Here is a 20,217-nt window from a genome sequence, read left to right as displayed (position 1 = left end):
ATTACCAAATTGAGTGAATTTACAATGTAAGAGTGCGAATGAAATATATATAACTCATAAGTAAAATTGTTAGAAGATAAGTACGGATGAATCAGATTATGAAGAGATACTATCTGTGATGGAATGATCTCTATCAGTAAAAGTATTAGGTTATGTGGAGGTAAATACAATATTTCAAAATCTAGTGAATTTGCAAGGTAACAGTAGAAATGGAAGATATATAACATAACAGTAAGACTATTATAAGACAAGTCTAGTCCAGTCAAAGTGTAAAGAGATCCTATTTGGACTGGAATGATCCTTGTCAATAGAGATATTAGGTTCTGTAGGGGTAAATATAATATTTCAAAATTGAGTGAATTTACAAGGTAAGAGTGGAAATGAAAGATATATAACTCATAAGTAAGATTGTTAAAAGATAATTATAGATGAATCAGATTATGAAGACATCCTATCTATGATGGAAAACAATATTCCAAAATTTACTTTATAAATGGAAGACATATAACTCACCAGTAAGGTCGTTATAAGACAAGTTCAAATAAATCAGATTTTGAAGAGCTCCTATTTGGAATGGAATGATCCCTGTCAACAGAGGTATTAGGTTGTGTAAGGGTAAATATAATATTTCCAAATTGAGCGAATTTATACGGTAAGAGTGGAAATGAAAGATATATAACGCATATGTAAAATTGTTTGAAGACATGTATAGATGAATCAGATTATGAAGAGATACTATCTGTGATGGAATGATCTCTGTCAATAAAAGTATTAGGTTGTGTGGAGGTAAAAATAATATTTAAAAATTTAGTGAATTTGCATGGTAATAGTATAAATGGAAGATATATAACTTAACAGTAAGATTGTTATAAAACAAGTCTAGTCTGATCAGATTATCAAGAGATCCTATCTGTGATGGAATGATCCTTGTCAATAGAGGTATTAGGTTGTGTAGGGGTAAATATAATATTTCAAAATTGAGTGAATTTACAAGGCAAGAGTGGAAATGAAAGATATATAACTCATAAGTAAGATTGTTATAAGATAAGTATAGATGAATCAGGTTATGAAGAGATCCTATCTGTGACAGAATACAATATTCCAAAATTTACTTAATTTGTAAGGTTAGAGTAGAAATGGAAGATATCTAACTCACCAGTAAGACTATTGTCAGACAAGTCCAAATAAGTGAGATTTTGAAGAGCCCCTATTTGGAATGGAATGATCCCTGTCAACAGTGGTATTAGGTAGTATGGGGGTAAATATAATATTTCAAAATTGAGTGAATTTAAAAGGTAAGAGTGGAAATGAAAGATATTTAACTCATAAGTAAGATCGTTAGAAGATAAGTATAGATGAATCAGGTTATGAAGAGATCCTATTTGTGATGGAATACAATATTCCAAAATTTACTTAATTTGCAAGATAAGGGTAGAAATGGAAGATATATAACTCACCAGTAAGACTGTTAGAAGATAAGTCTAAATAAGTGAGATTTTGAAGAGCTCTTATTCGAAATGGAATGATCCCTGTCAATAGTGGTATTAGGTTGTGTAGGGGTAAATATAATATTTCCAAATTGAGTGAATTTACAAGGTAAGACTGGAAATAAAAGCTATATAACTCATAGGTAAAACTATTAGAAGATAAGTATCGATGAATCAGATTATGAAGAGATACTAACAGTGATATAATGATCGCTGTCAATAAAAGTATTAGGTTGTGTGGAGGCAAATATAATATTTCAAAATTTAGCGAATTAGCAAGGTAACAGTAGAAATGAAAGATATATAACTTTAGAGTAAGACTGTTATAAGACAGGTCTAGTCCGATCCGATTATAAAGAGGTCCTATCTGTGATGGAATGATCCTTGTCAATAGAGATATTAGGATGTGTAGGGGTAAGTATGATATTTCAAAATTGTGTGAATTTACAAGGAAGAGTGGAAATGAAAGATATATAACTCATAAGCAAGATTGTTGAAGATAAGTATAGAGGAATCAGGTTATGAAGAAATCCTATTTGTGATGGAATACAATATTGTAAAATTTACATAACTTGCAAGGTAAGATTAGAAATGCAAGATATATAACTCACCAGTAAGACTATTATCAGACAAGTCAAAGTAAGTGAGATTTTGAAGCGCTCCTATTTGGAATGGAATGATCCCTGTCAACAGTGGTATTAGGTTGTGCAGGGGTAAATATAATATTTCCAAGTTGAGTGAATTTACAAGGTAAGAGTGGAAATGAAAGCTATATAACTCATGAGTAAAATTGTTAGCAGAGAAGTGTACATGAATCAAATTACATATAGAGAGATACTATCTGTGATGAAATGATCTCTGTCAATAAAAGTATTAGGTTGTGTGGAGGTAAATACAAAATTTCAAAATTTAGTGAATTTGCAAGGTAACAGTGGAAGTGGAGGATATATAACTTAATAGTAAAGCTGTTATAAGACTAGTCTAGTTCAATCAGAGTATGAAGAGATCCTATCTGTGATGGAATAATCATTGTCAATAGAGTTATTAGGTTGTGTAGGGGTAAATATAATATTTCAAAATTGAGTGAATTTACAAGGTAAGCATGTAAATGAAAGATATATAACTCATATGTAAGATTGGTAGAAGATAAGTATAGATGAATCAAATTATGAAGACATCCTATTTGTGATGGAATACACTATTCCAAAATTTACTTAATTTGCAAGGTAAGGGTAGAAATGGAAGACATATAACTCACCAGTAAGGTCATTACAAGACAAGTTCAAATAAGCGAGGTTTTGAAGAGCTCCTATTTGGAATGGAATGATCCCTGTCAACAGAGGTATTAGGTTGTGTAGTGGTAAATATAATATTTCCAAATCGAGTGAATTTACAAGGTCAGAGTGGAAATGAAAGATATATAACTCATTAGTAGAATTGTTAGCAGATAAGTGTAGATGAATCAGATTACGAAGAGATACTATCTATGATGGAATAATCTCTGTCAATAAAAGTATCATGTTGTGTGGAGGTAAATACAATATTTTAAAATTTAGTGAATTTGCAACGTAAGAGTAGAAATGGAAGATATACAACTTAACAGTAAGACTGATATAAGACAAGTCTAGTCCAATAAGATTGTGAAGAGATCCTATCTGTGATGGAATGATCCTTGTCAATAGAGTTATTAGGTAGTGTAGAGGTAAATATAATATTTTAAAAATGAGTGAATTTACAGGGTAAGAGTGGAAATGAAAGATATATAACTCATAAGTAAGACTGTTAGAAGATAAGTATAGGTGAATTAGGTTATGAAGAGATCCTATCTTTGATGGAATACAATATTCCAAAATTTACTTTATTTGCAAGGTAAGAGTAGAAATGGTAGATATATAACTCACCAGTAAGGGTGTTAGAAGACAAGTCCAAATAAGTGAGATTTTGAAGAGCTCCTATTCCGAATGGAATGATTCCTGTCAATTGAGGTATTAGGTTATGTAGGGGTAAATATAATATTTCCAAATTGTGTGAATTGACAATGCAAGAGTGGAAATGAAAGGGATATAACTCATCAGCAAAATTGTTAGAAGATAAGTATAGATGAATCAGATTATGAAGAGATACTATCTGTGATGGAATAATCGCTGTCAATAAAAGTATTAGGTTGTCTGGATGTAAATACAATATTTCAAAATTTAGTGAATTTGCAAGGTAACAGTAGAAATGGAAGATATATAACTTAACAATATGACTGTTATAAGACAAGTCTAGTCCGATCAGATTATGAAGTGATCCTAGCTGTGATGGATGATCCTTGTTAATAAAGGTATTAGGTTGTGTAGGGATAAATATAATATTTCAAAATTGAGTGAATTTCCATGGTAAGAGTTGAAATGAAAGATATGTAACTCATAAGTAAGATTGTTAGAAGATAAGTATAGATGAATAAGGTTATGAAGCGATTCTATCTGTGATGGAGTACAATATTCCAAAATTTACTTAATTTGCAAGGTAAGAGTAGAAATAGAAGACATATAACTCACCACTAAGACTGCTATCAGACAAGTCCAAATAAGTGAGATTTTGAAGACCTCCTAGTTGGAATGGAATGATCCCTGTCAGCAGTGGTATTAGGCTGTGTTGGTGTAAATATAATATTTCGAAGTTGAGTGAATTTACAAGGTAAGAGTGGAAATGAGAGGTATATAGCTCACAAGTAAAATTGTTAGCAGATAAGTATAGATGAATCAGATAATGAAGAGATACTATTTTTGATGGAATGATCTCTGTCAATAAAAGCATTAGGTTGTGTGGAGGTAATTACAATATTTCAAAATTTAGTGCATCTGCAAGGTGACAGTAGAAATGAAAGATATATAACCTAACGGTAAGACTACTATAAAAGAAGTCTAGTCCAATAAGATTATCAAGAGATCCTATTGTGATGGAATAATCCTTGTCAATTAAGATATTAGGTTGTGTAGGGGTAAATATAATATTTCAAAATTGAGTGAATTTCCATGGTAAGAGTCGAAATGAAAGATATGTAACTCATAAGTAAGATTGTTAGAAGATAGGTCTAGATGAATCAGGTTATGAACAGATCCTATTTGCGATGGAATACAATATTCCAAAATTTACTAAACTTGCAAGGTAAGATTAGAAATGGAAGATACATAACTCACCAGTAAGACTGTTATCAGACAAGTCCAAATAAGTGAGATTTTGAAGCGCTCCTATTTGGAATGGAATGATCCCTGTCAACAGTGGTATTACGTTGTGGAGGGGTAAATATAATATTTTCAAATTGAGTGAATTTACAAGGTAAGAGTGGAAATGAAAGGTATATAACTCATAAGTAAAATTGTTAGCAGAGAAGTGTACATGAATCAGATTATGAAGAGATACTATCTAAGATGGAATGATCTCTGTCAATAAAAGTATTAGGTTGTGTGGAGGTAAATACAAAATTTCAAAATTTAGTGAATTTGCAAGGTAATAGTAGAGGTGGAGGATATATGACTTAACAGTAAAGCTGTTATAAGACAAGTCTAGTCCCATTAGAGTACGAAGAGATCCTATCTGTGTTAGATTGATCCTTATCAACAGAGATATTAGGTTGCGTAGGGGTAAATATAATATTTCAAAATTGAGTGAATTTGCAAGGTAAGCATGCAAATGAAAGATATATAACTCATAAGTAAGATTGTTAGAAGATAGGTATAGATGAATCAGTTTATGAAGAGATCCTATATGTGATGGAATACAATATTCCAAAATTTACTTAATTTGCAAGGTAAAGGTAGAAATGGAAGACATATAACTCACCAGTAAGGTCGTTATAAGACAAGTTCAAATAAATCAGATTTTGAAGAGCTCCTATTTGGAATGGAATGATCCCTGTCAACAGAGGTATTAGGTTGTGTAAGGGTAAATATAATATTTCCAAATTGAGCGAATTTATACGGTAAGAGTGGAAATGAAAGATATATAACGCATATGTAAAATTGTTTGAAGACATGTATAGATGAATCAGATTATGAAGAGATACTATCTGTGATGGAATGATCTCTGTCAATAAAAGTATTAGGTTTTGTGGAGGTAAATACAATATTTCTAAATTTAGTGAATTTGCAAGCAAACATTGGAAGTGGAAGATATATAACTTAATAGTAAGACTATTATAAAACAAGTCTAGCCTGATCAGATTATCAAGAGATCCTTTCTGTGATGCAATGATCCTTGCCAATAGAGGTATTAGGCTGTGTAGGTGTAAATATAATTTTTCAAAATTGAGTGAATTTGAAAGGTAAGAGTGGAAATGAAAATATATATAACTCATATGTAAGATTGTTAAAAGATAAGTATAGATGAATCAGGTTAATAAGAGATCCTTTGTGTGATGTAATATAATATTCCAAAATTTACTTAATTTGCAAGGTATGAGTAGAAATGGAAGATATATAACTCACCAGTAAGACTATTATAAGACAAGTCCAAATAAGTGAGATTTTGAAGAGCTTCTATTTGGATTGGTATGATCCCTGTCAAAAGTGGTATTAAGTTGTGTAGGGGTAAATATAACATTTCCAAATTGAGTGAATTTACAAGGTAAGAGTGGAAATGAAAGATATATAACTCATAAGTAAAATTGTTAGAAGATAAGTAGAGATGAATTAGATCATGAAGAGATACTATCTGTGATGGAATGATCTCTGTCAATAAAAGTATGAGGTTGTGTGGAGGTAAATACAATATTTCAAAATTTAGTGAATTTGCCAGGCAACAGTAGAAATGGAAGATATATAACTTAACAGTAAGACTGTTATAAGACAAGTCTAGTCCGATCAGATTATGAAGAGATCCTATGTGTGATGGAATACAGTATTTCAAAATTTACTTAATTTGCAAGGTAAGCGTAGAAATGGAAGATATATAACTCACCACTAAGACAGTTATCAGACAAGTCCAAATAAGTGAGATTTTGAAGAGCTCCTATTTGGAATGGAATGATCCCTGTGAAAAGCGGAATTAGGTTGTGTAGGGGTAAATATGACATTTCCAAATAGAGTGAATTGATAAGGCAAGAGTGGAAATTAAAGGTATACAACTTGTAAGTAAAATTGTTAGCAGACAAGTATAGATGAATCAGATTATGAAGAGATACTATCATTGATGGAATGATCCCAATCAATAAAAGTATTAGGTTGTGTGGAGGTAAATACAATATTTCAAAATATAGTGAATTTGCAAGGTGACAGTAGAAATGGAGAATATATAACTTGACAGTAAGCTTGTTATAAGACAAGCCTAGTCTGATCAGATTATAAAGAGATCCTATCTGTGTTGGAATGATCCTTGCCAATAGAGATATTAGGTTGTGCGGGGGTAAATAGAGTATTTCAGAATTGAGTGAATTTACAAGGTAAGAGTAGAAATAAAAGATTATATTACTCATGAATAAGATTATTAGAAGATAAGTTTATATGAATTAGGTTATGAGGAGATCCTATCTATGATAGAATACAATATTCCAGAATTTACATAATTTGCAAGGTAAGAGTAGAAATGGAAGATATATAGCTCACCAGTAAGACCGTTCTCAGACAAGTCCAAATAAGTGAGATTTTGAAGAGCTCCTATTTGGAATGGAATGATCCCTGTCAACAGTGGTATTTGGTTGTGTAGGGGTAAATATAATATTTCCAAACTGAGTGAATTTACAAGGTATGAGTGGAAATGAAAGGTATATAACTCAAGTAAAATTGTTATAAGATAAGTGCAGATGAATCAGATTATGAAGAGATACTATCTGTGATGGAATGATCTCTGTGAATAAAAGTATTAAGTTGTGTGGAGGTAAGTACAATATTTCAAAATTTAGTGACTTTGCAAGATAACAGTAGAAGTGGAAGATATATAACTTAACAGTAAGACTGTTATAAGACAAGTCTAGACCGATCAGATTATGAAGAGATCCTAGCTGTGATGGAATGATCCTTGTCAATAGAGATATTAGGTTGTATAGGGGTAAATATAATATTTCAAAATTACGTGAATTTACAAGGTAAGGGTTGAAATGAAAGATATGTAACTCATAAGTAAGATTGCCAGAAGACAAGCATGGATGAATCAGTTTTTAAAGAGATCCTATCTGTGTTGGAATACAATATTCCCAAATTTACTTAATTTGCAAGGTAAGGGTAGAAATGGAAGACATATAACTCACCAGTAAGGTCGTTACAAGACAAGTTCAAATAAGCGAGATTTTGAAGAGCTCCTTTTTGGAATGGACTGATCCCTGTCAACAGAGGTATTAGGTTGTGTCTGGTAAATATAATATTTCCAAATGGAGTGAATTTACAAGGTAAGAGTGGAAATGAAAGATATATAACTCATAAGTAGAATTGTTGGAAGATAAGGGTAGATGAATCAGATTATGAAGAGATACTATTTGTGATGCAATGATCTCTGTCAATAAAAGTGTGAGGTTGTGTGGAGGAAAATAGAATATTTAAAAATTTAGTGACTTTGCAAGGTAACAATAGAAATGAAAGATATATAACTTAACAGTAAGAGTGTGATAAGACAAGTCTAGTCCGATTAGATTATCAAGAGATCCTATCTTTGATGGAATGATTCTTGTCAATAGAGGTATTAGGTTGTGTAGGGGTAAATATAATATTTCAAAATTGAGGGAATTTACAAGCTAAGAGTGGAAATGAAAGATATATAACTCATAAGTAAGATTGTTACAAGATAATTATAGATGAATCAGGTTATGAAGAGATCCTATCTGTGATGGAATATAGTATTCCAAAATTTACTTAATTTGCAGGGTAAGAGTAGAAATAGAAGATATATAACTCACCAATAAAACTGTTAGAAGACAAGTCCAAATAAATGAGATTTTGAAGTGCTCCTATTTGGAATCGAATGATCCCTGTCAACAGTGGTATTACGCTATGTAGGGGTAAATAAATAGTTCCAAGTTGAGTAAATTTACAAGGTAAGAGTGGAAATGAAAGATAGATAACGTAAAAGTAAAATTGTTAGAAGATAAGTAGAGATGAATTATATCATAAAGAGATACTATCTGTGATGGAATGATCTCTGTCAATAAAAGTATTTGGTTGCGTGGAGGTAAATACAATATTTCAAAATTTAGTGAATTTGCAAGGTAACAATAGAAATGGAAGATAAATAACTTAACAGCAAGACTGTTATAAGACATGTCTAGTCTGATCAGATGATAAAGAGATCCTATCTGTGATGAAATGATCCTTGTGAATAGAGATATTAGGTTTTATAGGGATAAATATAATATTTCAAAATTGAGTGAATTTACAAGGTAAGAGTGGAAATGAATGATATATAACTCATAAGTAAGATTGTTAGATGATAAGTATGGATGAATCGGGTTGTGAAGAGATCTTATCTGTGATAGAATACAATATTCCAAAATTTACTTAATTTGCAAGGTATGAGTAGAAATGGACGATATATAACTCACCAGTAAGACTGTTATCAGACAAGTCCAAATAAGTGAGATTTTGAAGAGCTCCTATTTGAAATGGAATGATCCCTGTCAACAGTGGTGTTAGGTTGTGTAAGGGTAAATATAATATTTCCAAATTGAGTGAATTTACAAGGTGAGAGTGGAAATGAAAGATATATAACTCATAAGTAAAATTATTTGAAGATAAGTATAGATGAATCAGATTATGTAGAGATACTATCTGTGATAGAATGATCTCTATCAATAAAAGTATTAGGTTGTGTGGAGGTAAATAGAATATTTCAAAATTTAGTGAATTTGCAAGGTAATAATAGAAGTGGAAGATATATAATTTAACAGTAAGACTGTTATAAGACAAGTCTAGTCCAATAAGATTATGAAGAGATCCTGTCTATGATGGAATGATCCTTGTCAATAGAGATATTAGGTTGTGTAGGGGTAAATATAAGATTTCAAAATTTGGTGAATTTCCAAGGGAAGAGTGGAAGTGAAAGATATCTAACTCCATGGTAAGATTGTTAGAAGATAAGTATAGATGAATCAGGTTATGAAGAGATCCTATCTTTGATGGAATACAATATTCCAAAATTTACTTAATTTGCAAAATAAGGGTCGAAATGGAAGATATATAACTCACCAGTAAGGTCGTTACAAGACAAGTCCAAATAAGTGAGCTTTTGAAGAGCTCCTATTTCGAATGGAATGATTCCTGTCAACAATTGTATTAGGTTGTGTAGGGGTAAATATAATATTTTCAAATTGAGTGAATTTACAAGGTAAGAGTGGAAATGAATGATATATGACTCATATGTAAAATTGTTAGAAGATAAGTATATATGAATCAAGTTATGAAGAGATACTATCTGTGATGGAATGATCTCTGTCAATAAAAGTATTAGGTTGTGTGGAAGTAAATACAATATTTCAAAATTTAATGAATTTGCAAGGTAACAGTAAAGGTGGAAGATGTATAACATAACAGTAAGACTGTTATAAGACAAGTCTAGTCCAATGAGATTATAAAGAGATCCTATTTGTGATGGAATGATCCTTGTCAATAGAGATATTAGGTTTTGTAGGGGTAAATATAATATTTTAAAATTGAGTGAATTTACACGGTAAGAGTGGAAATGAAAGATATATGACTCAAAAGTAAGATTGTTAGAAGAGAAGTATAGATGAATCAGGTTATGAAGAGATCCTATCTGTGATGGACTACAGTATTCCAAAATTTATTGAATTTGTAAGGTAAGAGTAGAAATGGAAGATATATAACTCACCAGTAAGACCGTTACAAGACAAGTCCAAATAAGTGAGATTTTGAAGAGCTCCTATTGGGAATTGAATGATCTCTGTCAATAGAGGTATTAGGTTGTGTAGGGGTAAATATTATATTTCCAAATTGAGTGAATTTACAATGTAAGAGTGGAAATGAAAGATATATAACTCATAAGTAAAATTGTTAGAAGATAAGTATAGATGAATCAAATTATGAAGAGATACTATTTGTGATGGAATGACCTCTGTCAATAAAAGTATTAGGTTTTGTGGAGGTAAATAAAATATTTCAAAATTTAGTGAATTTGCAAGGTAACAGTGAAAATAGAATATATAGAACTTAACAGTAAGATTGTTATAAGACAAGTCTAGTCCAAGCAGATTACAAAGAGATCCTATCTGTGATGGAATGATCATTGTCAATAGAGATATTAGGTTTTGTAGGGGTAAATATAATATTTCAAAATTGAGGGAATTTACAAGGTAAGAGTGGAAATGAAAGATATATAACTCATAAGTAAGATTGCTAGAAGATAAGTATAGATGAATCAGGTTATGAAGAGATCCTATCTGTGATGGAATGATCTTTGTCAATAGAGGTATTAGGTTGTGGTGATAAAGATAATATTTTCAAATTGAGTGAATTTACAAGATAAGAATAGAAATGATAGATATATAACTCATAAGTAAGATTGTTAGAATATAAGTATAGATGAATCAGATTATGAAGAGATACTCTCTGTGATGGAATGATCCCTGTCAATAAAAGTATTAGGTTGTTTGGAGCTAAATATAATGTTTCCAAATTGAGTGAATTTGCAAGAGTAGAAATGGAGGATATATAACTCACCAGTAAGAAAATTAAAAGACAAGTCTAAATAAGTAAGATTTTGAAGAGCTCCTATTTGTGATGGAATGATCCCTGTCAATAGAACTATTAGGTTGTGTGGTGGTACATACAATATTTTTGAATTTATTGAATTTGCATGGTATGAGTAGAAGTAGAAGATATACAACTCACCAGTAAGATTGTTAAAAGATAAGTTTAGAAGGATAAGTTTATGAAGAGATCCTATCTGGCCTGGAATTGTATATATCAAACCCATTTGAGAAAGTATGAGATGTTCTAGATTGGGAAATGCGGTGAAATTGAAATCTGCTAGATGATCATATTGTGTAGTCATTTGTTGATAATTCATCTCAACAAGGCTTCCAATATCATTGCAATATATGCCTTCCCAGTGACAAGGGTCTGATATATTGTGGGCACTGTTGCTGAAATTCCACCATTCGATTTGAAGTAGAGCACGTTTCTCCTCTTCTATCATCGCAACTGATACTACACCATTAATGTGGAAGCAAGTTATTATAACAAAGCATAATAAAAATACCGCTCTCATCACACCCATCTTCAGTTCTTTTGTCTACACAAAGCGATCATAAAATGAGTGCATCCACAAAGTCTTTATATATAGAGCAATATTATTGAATCTCCCTTCTACGCATCGAAGTCGTTGGAGTGTGTAGGTCCAATGGCAAATGGACTAATCATATGGTGTAAGATTGCCTCAGCTGTTAATTAATGGTCATAGTCAATATTAAAGTCTTTAGTCTTTGGAGTTATTATAGTCAAAATGGGCATGAAATTGTCAAACATGAGATGATGAACATCACAACATGGTGGTCTGATGGAACTCCAAATTAAAGAACCCATTATTTTTAACTTTTAGGATCATATTTTGAAAGACAAATCAAATTATGGAAACACACCTTTTCTTACCACTAGTTGCTCTAAAACAAATCATGTTTCTCCTCTGCTATCATAGAGGTGGCAATATTATTGAAGAGAGTAATGGCAGGGCATAGTTATAAAATCACTATTACCATCACAGTGTTTATTGTTGGAGTAGTCGACATAATTTTGGTGAATGCCATTGATTCATGCAACGTGATCACCAAATGAGTGTAGAGGCTGAGTTTTTATAGAAGCATAAATTTATTCTTCTTGAAAACAAAATTATAACTTTTAAGTTACGTATAAAGAAACTTTTAACTAACTTTGACTATTAAAAATTAAAAAAACAGAACGTAAATAAAATAAAAGCTTGTTTGATTTTATGCTCAACTTTTATGTTTTTACTATTTTTTAGAATAAGTTTTGAATACTAAAAATTAAAAAAAAAATGCTAGAATCATTATTTCAAAAACCATATATAAAATGATAAAAGTGAAGGGTCAAAGCTAGTTTGTTTTTATTAACCTGATATAATTAACAAAAATACAATATTCTACGTCTCTTCCCTAATTTTGTAAAACAAAAGACAGAAAAATAAAAAAAAATGTTTTGATTTTTTTTTGGTTTTAAGAACAAATTTTAATTTTGTTACGGAAAAGCTTAATAAAAATACTACTATGATGCCCATCTTTTTTTTAATTTCTTTCCACAAAGTGATGATCACAAAATGAGTGCAGTATCGGAGTCTTTACATAGAGAAATATTGAAATGACAGAGGGCAAAGGCTTATTTCTCTTTTGTATTGTTATGCGATCTCTATTTCTCTTTTGCAATGAAAGTTATGCACACTTCATTATTCACTCTGGTTATTAACTGATTGGGCACTTATTAGTATTATGATCATCATATTTAAATTATTCACATCATAAATTGAAAAATGACTTTTAGATATTCTTTATCACACTTTTGTTTTACTCAAAATATGTACATTTTTTTTATCATAAAAATAGGGTTAAAGGTTAAAAACTTATGAAAATATATCAAAACTTTACTTAACACCATAAACTTTTTTGTGATCAAATCTACCAATCCAAGTTTAAAAAAGAGATTAATAATGTCAGTGCCATTAAAATTAACAAACATCCGTTTTTTTGGTTGTGGGACCCACAGTTTTTATAATAAAAATGCCAAAATACCCTCAATTAAAACGGAAAAAAAATTAAGAGTCACATGAACTTATACTTAAAATTGACCAAACACTATATAATATATATAAAAGTATCAAAATACGCCCAATCTCAAAGGGCTATTGTAGTAGAGTGTGTTAGAGATTATTAATTATAATAAAATTTTTATAATTAAAATAACTAATATAAAAAAGTTTAAGCTTGAATTGGATTGCTCTTCAATGTTAAGTTATTTATATCTCCAATCTTTTGTTTTTAGTAGACATTATGGATATCTTTTGAAAATAAGTTACTTATATCAACGATACATGGAGCTGTGTGTTTATCTTCTAGTCTATGTTATCAAATTTAAACCTGAAATTTCTTTTATATTTATGTTTAAGTTCTTTGAGAAAATTTAAGGCTATTTCTAGTAGTTAAAAAAATATTTAATTATTATGTCTAATATTTATGCTATTAAAATATTTTCAGCCCTTAATGAATAGAATAACTATAACAATAGGCTAGTTTTTATAGAAAGCGAAAAAATTGGCTCATAAAAAATTTATTGAAAAAGATTAATAATCTTTTTTAATTACAAAGATTGGTGATATAAGAATTTATTATACTTAATAATCTCTAACACACTCTAATGCAATAGCCTTTCGAAATTGGTGGTATTTTGGTACCTTTATTAAAAATCATATGGTGTTTGATGAAGTTCATGGGTATTTTTGACCCTTAACTTTTTTTGGTTTAATTAGGGGTATTTTGATACTTTCACTAAAAAAAATCATGGCTCCCATTGCTAAAAATGAGACATTTGTTAATTTTGATGGCATTGGCATTATTGAACTCTTTTTAAATTTGAATTGGTCAATTTGAACCTAAAGAAAATTTATGATGTTGGGTGAAGTTTTAGAATATTTTCATATATATTTTTGACCCTTAACCCCAAAAAATATAAACACCATGGAAACAAGTTTTTCTCTTCACACAGATTTGATCTATTTATCAAATTGTTTTTTTAAAAAAAAGACTTTGTACCTATATAATCTATGAGAATAGCGATTGTAATAACTGTAATAGACGGTAGAGTTTTTTCCCCTTCTTTTTTGAAAAATCAAAGAAGAATAAAAAAGAACATAATTGCTAATGGTCTTCGTTAATATTAAAGTCTTGTACGGTAAAAATGAACAAGAAATTGCTAAACATGAGATGAACACCACAGCACATATAGAGGTCCTATGAAAATCACAAAAAGGCAAACTCATTATTAAAGACGTGTAAGATGGGCACACATTAGAGTCAAAAGTCTTTGAAAAACATCCAAATTAAGGCAATAGACATAAACGTGTGAGAAGGGCATAATAAAATACAAAAATAGTCTATTGGGTCCCACATAATTGGAATTGGAATGTAATAAACTCTCGAATATGCTAAATAGATTCACACGAATTGGATGACAATTAATTAGAAATGCCTAAATTTTTTTCTAATTAATTGTTTTGGAAAAAACTACCACCCTCCATGAACTTCTACCAAATGGGTCAAGCTTAGCCTTAACGTAATGTCTATCTCTAGTGGCCTAAATAGTATCCGCAGCTTCAGGTTGATCAAACACAAAGTTTGAACATTTTTAAAATAATAGCATTGTGGTCTGGTGGCATATGAAAACTCTTTTCTAAAAGGAAGGTCACAAGTTTGATATCCTAATATAATCTGAGGCCTTCAGTACCTACTCAGCTGCCCTTTTCATTGAAAAAAACAAGCTCGAACATCTTTAAATACTTTTTTATGTAAGATTATGCATTGAAAGTTTAAAGACGCAAACTAAAATTATGCTAACTCCTGATTTTTTTTTTTGTTATAGTAATGCTTAAATTTGTATTAGTAGTTGGAGATTAGGGATTTTGATGTCCTGTAGTGGGTTCTGTGTGCAGTGCTCAAATGTCCCCAACCAAAAAAGAAGAAAAAAAGAAGAAGATAAATGTACTATATAACTAAAGAATACAAAAATATCATAAGAATGGAGAAGGGAAACTCATGCCCGAAAACATCAACTTTTTTAACCCTCAACTTTTTTCTTTGTTTTAATTAGAGGTATTTTGTTACTTTCACTAAAAAAAAAATCAAGGGTCCCATTGCTAATAAAGGGACATTTGTTAATTTTGATAGCTTTGGCATTATTGAGCTCTTTTTAAATTTGAATTAGCCAATTTGAACCCAAAGAATATTCACCATGTTCCGTGAAGTTTTAGTATATTTTCATATATATTTTTGACCCTTAACCTTAAAAAATACTACCTCCGGTCCTTAATATAAAATTTTATTTGACTTTTATTTTGATCCTAAATATAAGATTCCAATCCATTTTGTCTATCATATTTATACATTTTTTTCTAAGATAATCCTTCTAATAATAACAGTTCTAGCCAATACATTTGCTTAGCAAGGATATTTTAGAAAAGACAACATATATTTATTACAAATAACTAATTTAACTTATTTCTTTAATTTTCTCAAATTAGTCAACTAGCTTTTATAATTAGGAAGAGAAGTAGTATAAACACTATGAAAACCATTTTTTCTTTTCACAAGGATTTCATCGATATGTCAAATTGTTTTTTTAAAAAAAACTTTGTAGGTATATAATCTGTGAGAATAGATGATGGTGATAATTGTAATAGATAGTAGAGTTGTTTCCCCTTCTCTTTTGAAAAATCAAAGAAGAATAAAAAAAAAAGAATATCATTGTTAATGGTCTTCGTCGATGTTAAAGTCTTGTACTGTAAAAATGGACAAGACATTGCTAAACGTGAGATGACCGCCACAACACATATAGAGGTCCCACGAAAATCTTCAAAAAAACAAACTCATTATTAAAGACGTGTAAGACAGGCAAACATTAGAGTCAAAAGTCTTTGGAGAACGTCCAAATTAAGGCAATGGACATGAACGTAACGTGTGAGAAGGGCATAATAAAATACAAAACTAGTCTATTGGGTCCCACATAATTGGAATTGGAATACAATAAACTCTCGAATATGCTAAATAGATTCACATGAAGCGGATGACAATTAATTAGAAATGCCTAAACTTTTTCTAATTAATTGTTTTGAGAAAAAAAACTTCCACATCCTCCATGAACTTCTACCAAATGGGTCAAGTTTAGCCTTAACATAATGTCTATCTCTAGTGGCCTAAATGGTATCCTCAACTCCAAGTTGATCAAACACAAAGTTTGAACATTTTTAAAATAATAGCGTTGTGGTCTGGTGGCATATGAAAATTCTTTTCTAAAAAGAAGGTCATAGGTTTAATATCCCCTGTAATATAATCCTAGGCCTTTAGTACCTATTCAACTGCCCTTTTCATTGAAAAAAACAAGCTTGAACATCTTTAAATATTTTTTTTGTGTAAGGTTACGAGTTGAAAGTTAAAAGGTGCAAACTAAAATTATGCTAACTCCAGATTTTTTTGTTGTTATAGTAATGCTTAAATTTGTATTAGTAGTTGGAGATTAGGGATTTTGATGTCCTGTAGTGGGTTCTGTGTGCAGTGCTCAAGTGTCCCCAACCAAAAAAAGAAGGGGAAAAAAAGAAGAAGATGAATGTACTATATAACTAAAAGAATATAAAAATATCATTAAAAATGCAGAAGGGAAACTCATGCCTGAAAACATCAACTTTTTATATCTAAAAAAAATTACTAAAAGATGAGTTACAGCTATAAGAATGTGAGTTGTAACTAAGGTATTTAAGTCTCAAGTTATTCTCAGTTATTTACAATTAAAACCGAAATTCTTATATTTGTTGCTGTTTAAATAAATATTTGTAACTCATTGTTCAACAGAGAATTTTTGGAACCTGATTATTAAAAGATTAATTTGTGTTCTTTTTCTTATATAAGAACAAATAAATAAGGATAAAGGACCATCAATTTCTCCTTAAGTAGGCACATATATGGAAAACAGGAGGGTAGTAATTTCTTTGTAAATCACGGTCACAAATTTTGTGACCAATAATTTATTGCATGATGTTGCTTGTCTCCTACAATTCATGCAAAACTGCAAAAGATTCAAAGTCTACAACTACTATTATTATGGTCTGCTCTTAAAGACCATTCCAAACGCTTTTTTTTTTTTTTTTTTTAATGAGTAGATTTCACGAGTATGACAGTTTTTTAACTTAATTATGTGCAACTGTACAGAATTATTATTCAGTTTTTATTCCATAATTCGTCATTGTAAAGTAATAAAGTGATAAGTAGAATATTAAAAAAAAAGATTAAATAATACCAACAACCTAGTTAAGCGTTAACACATTCTCTTAATTTGCGTAAGAAGCAACTTGAAACAAAGATTAAAAGGAAATAAAAGCTAGCTATATCAAGAAAGGAATCTAAACCACAGTAAACGTTAGGAGGATTGGAAGAGATAACTTCGATTATTATAGCCTCAATTGGATAAGTGATAATAAATTGTCAGGCCAAAAAAATAATAATAAATTGAGAGAATTGCTATGAAGTTCCAAGTGAAAAATATAACTACTAGTACAGCATGCAATAACAACTTTCAAAGTAATAAATGACAACTACTCATTTGTCATAGGGACTAACTGATAATTATTTTTTTCTTCGAACCTTATCATAATTCTCCTTGACTCTCATCTCTCAATAGATCCTTTCCACACCTAAGCAAAGTTGCTCCCACTTGCGTTCTCCATCGGGCTTTCTCAACTGCCGCCTAACCTCTAGCCGTTTGTATTTATTTATTTAAGTACTTAATGTCATTTGGCTTTGTGGAAGTGTTTTAAAAAGATTGCCCATATGTCATGATTTTTTAACAGACATTTGGGCACAACTAAGTATGGGTAAAATTACATCATAAATAATAGTACATCTGTTTTTTAATATAAGACTCAATTGAATAATTTAAAAATACTAAGAAAGCTAAATAAATAAATTAATTAGAATATATATTATATGAACTACTTATATGTATGATTATATTATATATAAATTTATAACTAAAAAAATAAAATACTGTAAAATAATTTATTTATCTTCTTTAATCTTTTCAGATTAGTTAATTGAATATTATATTAAGTATAAAGAAAGTATTATGATGCTATTTTACCCTTCAATTTTTCTAATGATGTGAGGGGGTGATGACATATAAATATATATTTAGATATTAATTGCTGAGTTGTGTTTGAAATTTTCATTAACTTGACAAAAGTAAAACAATGAAATGGTCGTAAGCATCATAACAAGCTCTTGATTTGCTTGGATTTGATTTCAGTTCCTTGGCATGATACACTTGAAAGTAATATTTATTTAAAAAAAAGGTTTTACAATACATAGAGAGTTGAAATGAGATTTTTATTTATTTTGATATTTTTTATTATAAGTTGACCTATAATTTAATTTTTCACTTGCTTGCGGAAATTAGAGCTGTCAATAAGGGCCAGTTCGGCCCTAAAGGGCTAGCCCTTAAAAGGTCAGGGCTTAAAAGGGCCGGCCCTTTAAAGCCCACATATCTTAAAATTATCTAATTATTAAAGCCCGGCCCTTGGACATGCGGGCTCAAGGCTTAAAAAGGCTGGCCCTTTTATGTTATTTTTTAAAATTTAAATTCTTTTTAATTATTTTAAAATAAAAAATAAAACAACAAAACTTCTAAGATTTTTTATTCAAATTATAAATATAAGTAAAATAAATTAGTGGTGTATAGAAAAAAAATTAAATGCCAATAAACTATTATCCAAAATTAAAAAAATCAAAATCTAACAAAACATGAAAAACAGAAAGATAAAACCTAGCAGTCAAAGATTAACAATATCAACATAATTATTATCTTTATCTTTATCTTCATCAGTATCATCAAGATCAGTAATATTTGATTGTTCTTTACTACAAGTGAGCTCTTTTTCAGTGATAAAAATATTAAGGTTTTTGTCTTCATTTACCTTATCTAAAATAAAACTATGTAGTAGTTATAAGTACAAATAAGAGCATGAACATTTGTTCGAATAAGAAAAGTTTTACACTTTGTTAAGATATGTAAACCGATGGTAAATAAAGATCTACTAGCTATTATGGTGATTAAAATGTTAAGAATATCAGCTACCATTCTTGAAAGAATTAAAAATTGATTTTAATTGTTCTTCTACAAGTCCAAGACATCTAATTCTTTTCAATTATCTAGCTTGAGTATTGATTTTTCTAAGTATTTTTCTAATTTAAACTTATTCATAAAAGACTAATCTATAACTTTATAAATATATTAATAATAATAAAAAAATAGGCGGGCTTAAAAGGGCTAGCCCTTGGCTCTAAAGGGTTGGCTCTTTTATTTTTGAGCCCTATAGGGCTAGCCTTTTTAAGCCCAATTTCCTTTTAAACCACCTAAAATACAAGCCCGACCCTCTACTTAAAAAGGCTTAAAAGGGCTGGCCCGATGGGCTTGGTCCGTTTTGATAGCTTTAGCGGAAATTGACCCCTTTAGGTGCGGCATTCACATGGCCGGTCCTGAAATAAGAGACCTTTTGTGAATAAATTAAGAGTCCTTTGTTTGGACTTTAGAGCAAAATTCATTTTCATTTAAGTCCATCTCTATATATATTAATTAAATTTCTAATAAGCTATACTCTTTGTAATGTATTAACAATGTAATTTGATCATTCTTAATAATAAACCTCATAAAATGATTAAATATTATGAAGATATCATATCATTCATTTTTTTGTTTACGTTTATTTCCATCTTAAGTTTTAGATTAACTCTTTGACAAAATTTCAATTAAATAAATGTATACAATATTTTAACAACCAAATTTAACTAAAATTTAAGCAAATAATTGTATAAAATATTTTAGGAACCAACTTTTCAATTTTAAATACAACCTCAGTCCTAAGAACATTTTTGGAAAAAAAAATTATAACATGATAGATTTTCAAATAATCAACTTGGGGATAGCTAGGTTTGAGAATTTATTAATCTTAATATTAATTTTTTAAAATAAATATA

The 20,217-nt window shown here is 29.9% G+C and overlaps 1 protein-coding gene across 1 annotated transcript in view; it reads right to left on the bottom strand.

Annotated features, from left to right (window-relative positions):
* The window catches only part of LOC114750706 (MDIS1-interacting receptor like kinase 2-like), a 55,633-nt gene that overhangs the window by 7,691 nt on the left and 27,725 nt on the right, over nucleotides 1-20,217 (bottom strand). The window contains exons 5-21 of the mRNA XM_028939304.1: nucleotides 11,135-11,206; nucleotides 10,287-10,358; nucleotides 9,001-9,072; nucleotides 8,359-8,430; nucleotides 7,717-7,788; nucleotides 7,076-7,147; nucleotides 6,432-6,503; nucleotides 5,960-6,031; nucleotides 5,316-5,387; nucleotides 4,673-4,744; nucleotides 4,031-4,102; nucleotides 3,389-3,460; nucleotides 2,746-2,817; nucleotides 2,099-2,170; nucleotides 1,458-1,529; nucleotides 1,157-1,228; nucleotides 514-585 (exon numbers count right to left, since the gene is read on the bottom strand). The gene's annotated coding sequence lies outside the window, so the exon portion shown is untranslated. The remainder of the gene's footprint in view (nucleotides 1-513; nucleotides 586-1,156; nucleotides 1,229-1,457; nucleotides 1,530-2,098; nucleotides 2,171-2,745; nucleotides 2,818-3,388; nucleotides 3,461-4,030; nucleotides 4,103-4,672; nucleotides 4,745-5,315; nucleotides 5,388-5,959; nucleotides 6,032-6,431; nucleotides 6,504-7,075; nucleotides 7,148-7,716; nucleotides 7,789-8,358; nucleotides 8,431-9,000; nucleotides 9,073-10,286; nucleotides 10,359-11,134; nucleotides 11,207-20,217) is intronic.

This window comes from Neltuma alba, unplaced genomic scaffold (assembly GCF_004799145.2).
Source record: "Neltuma alba isolate B1F8T4 unplaced genomic scaffold, ASM479914v2 tig00006621_pilon, whole genome shotgun sequence".
In the NCBI taxonomy this organism is placed as follows: Eukaryota; Viridiplantae; Streptophyta; class Magnoliopsida; order Fabales; family Fabaceae; genus Neltuma; species Neltuma alba.
This window is presented reverse-complemented; position numbering and strand designations above follow the sequence as displayed.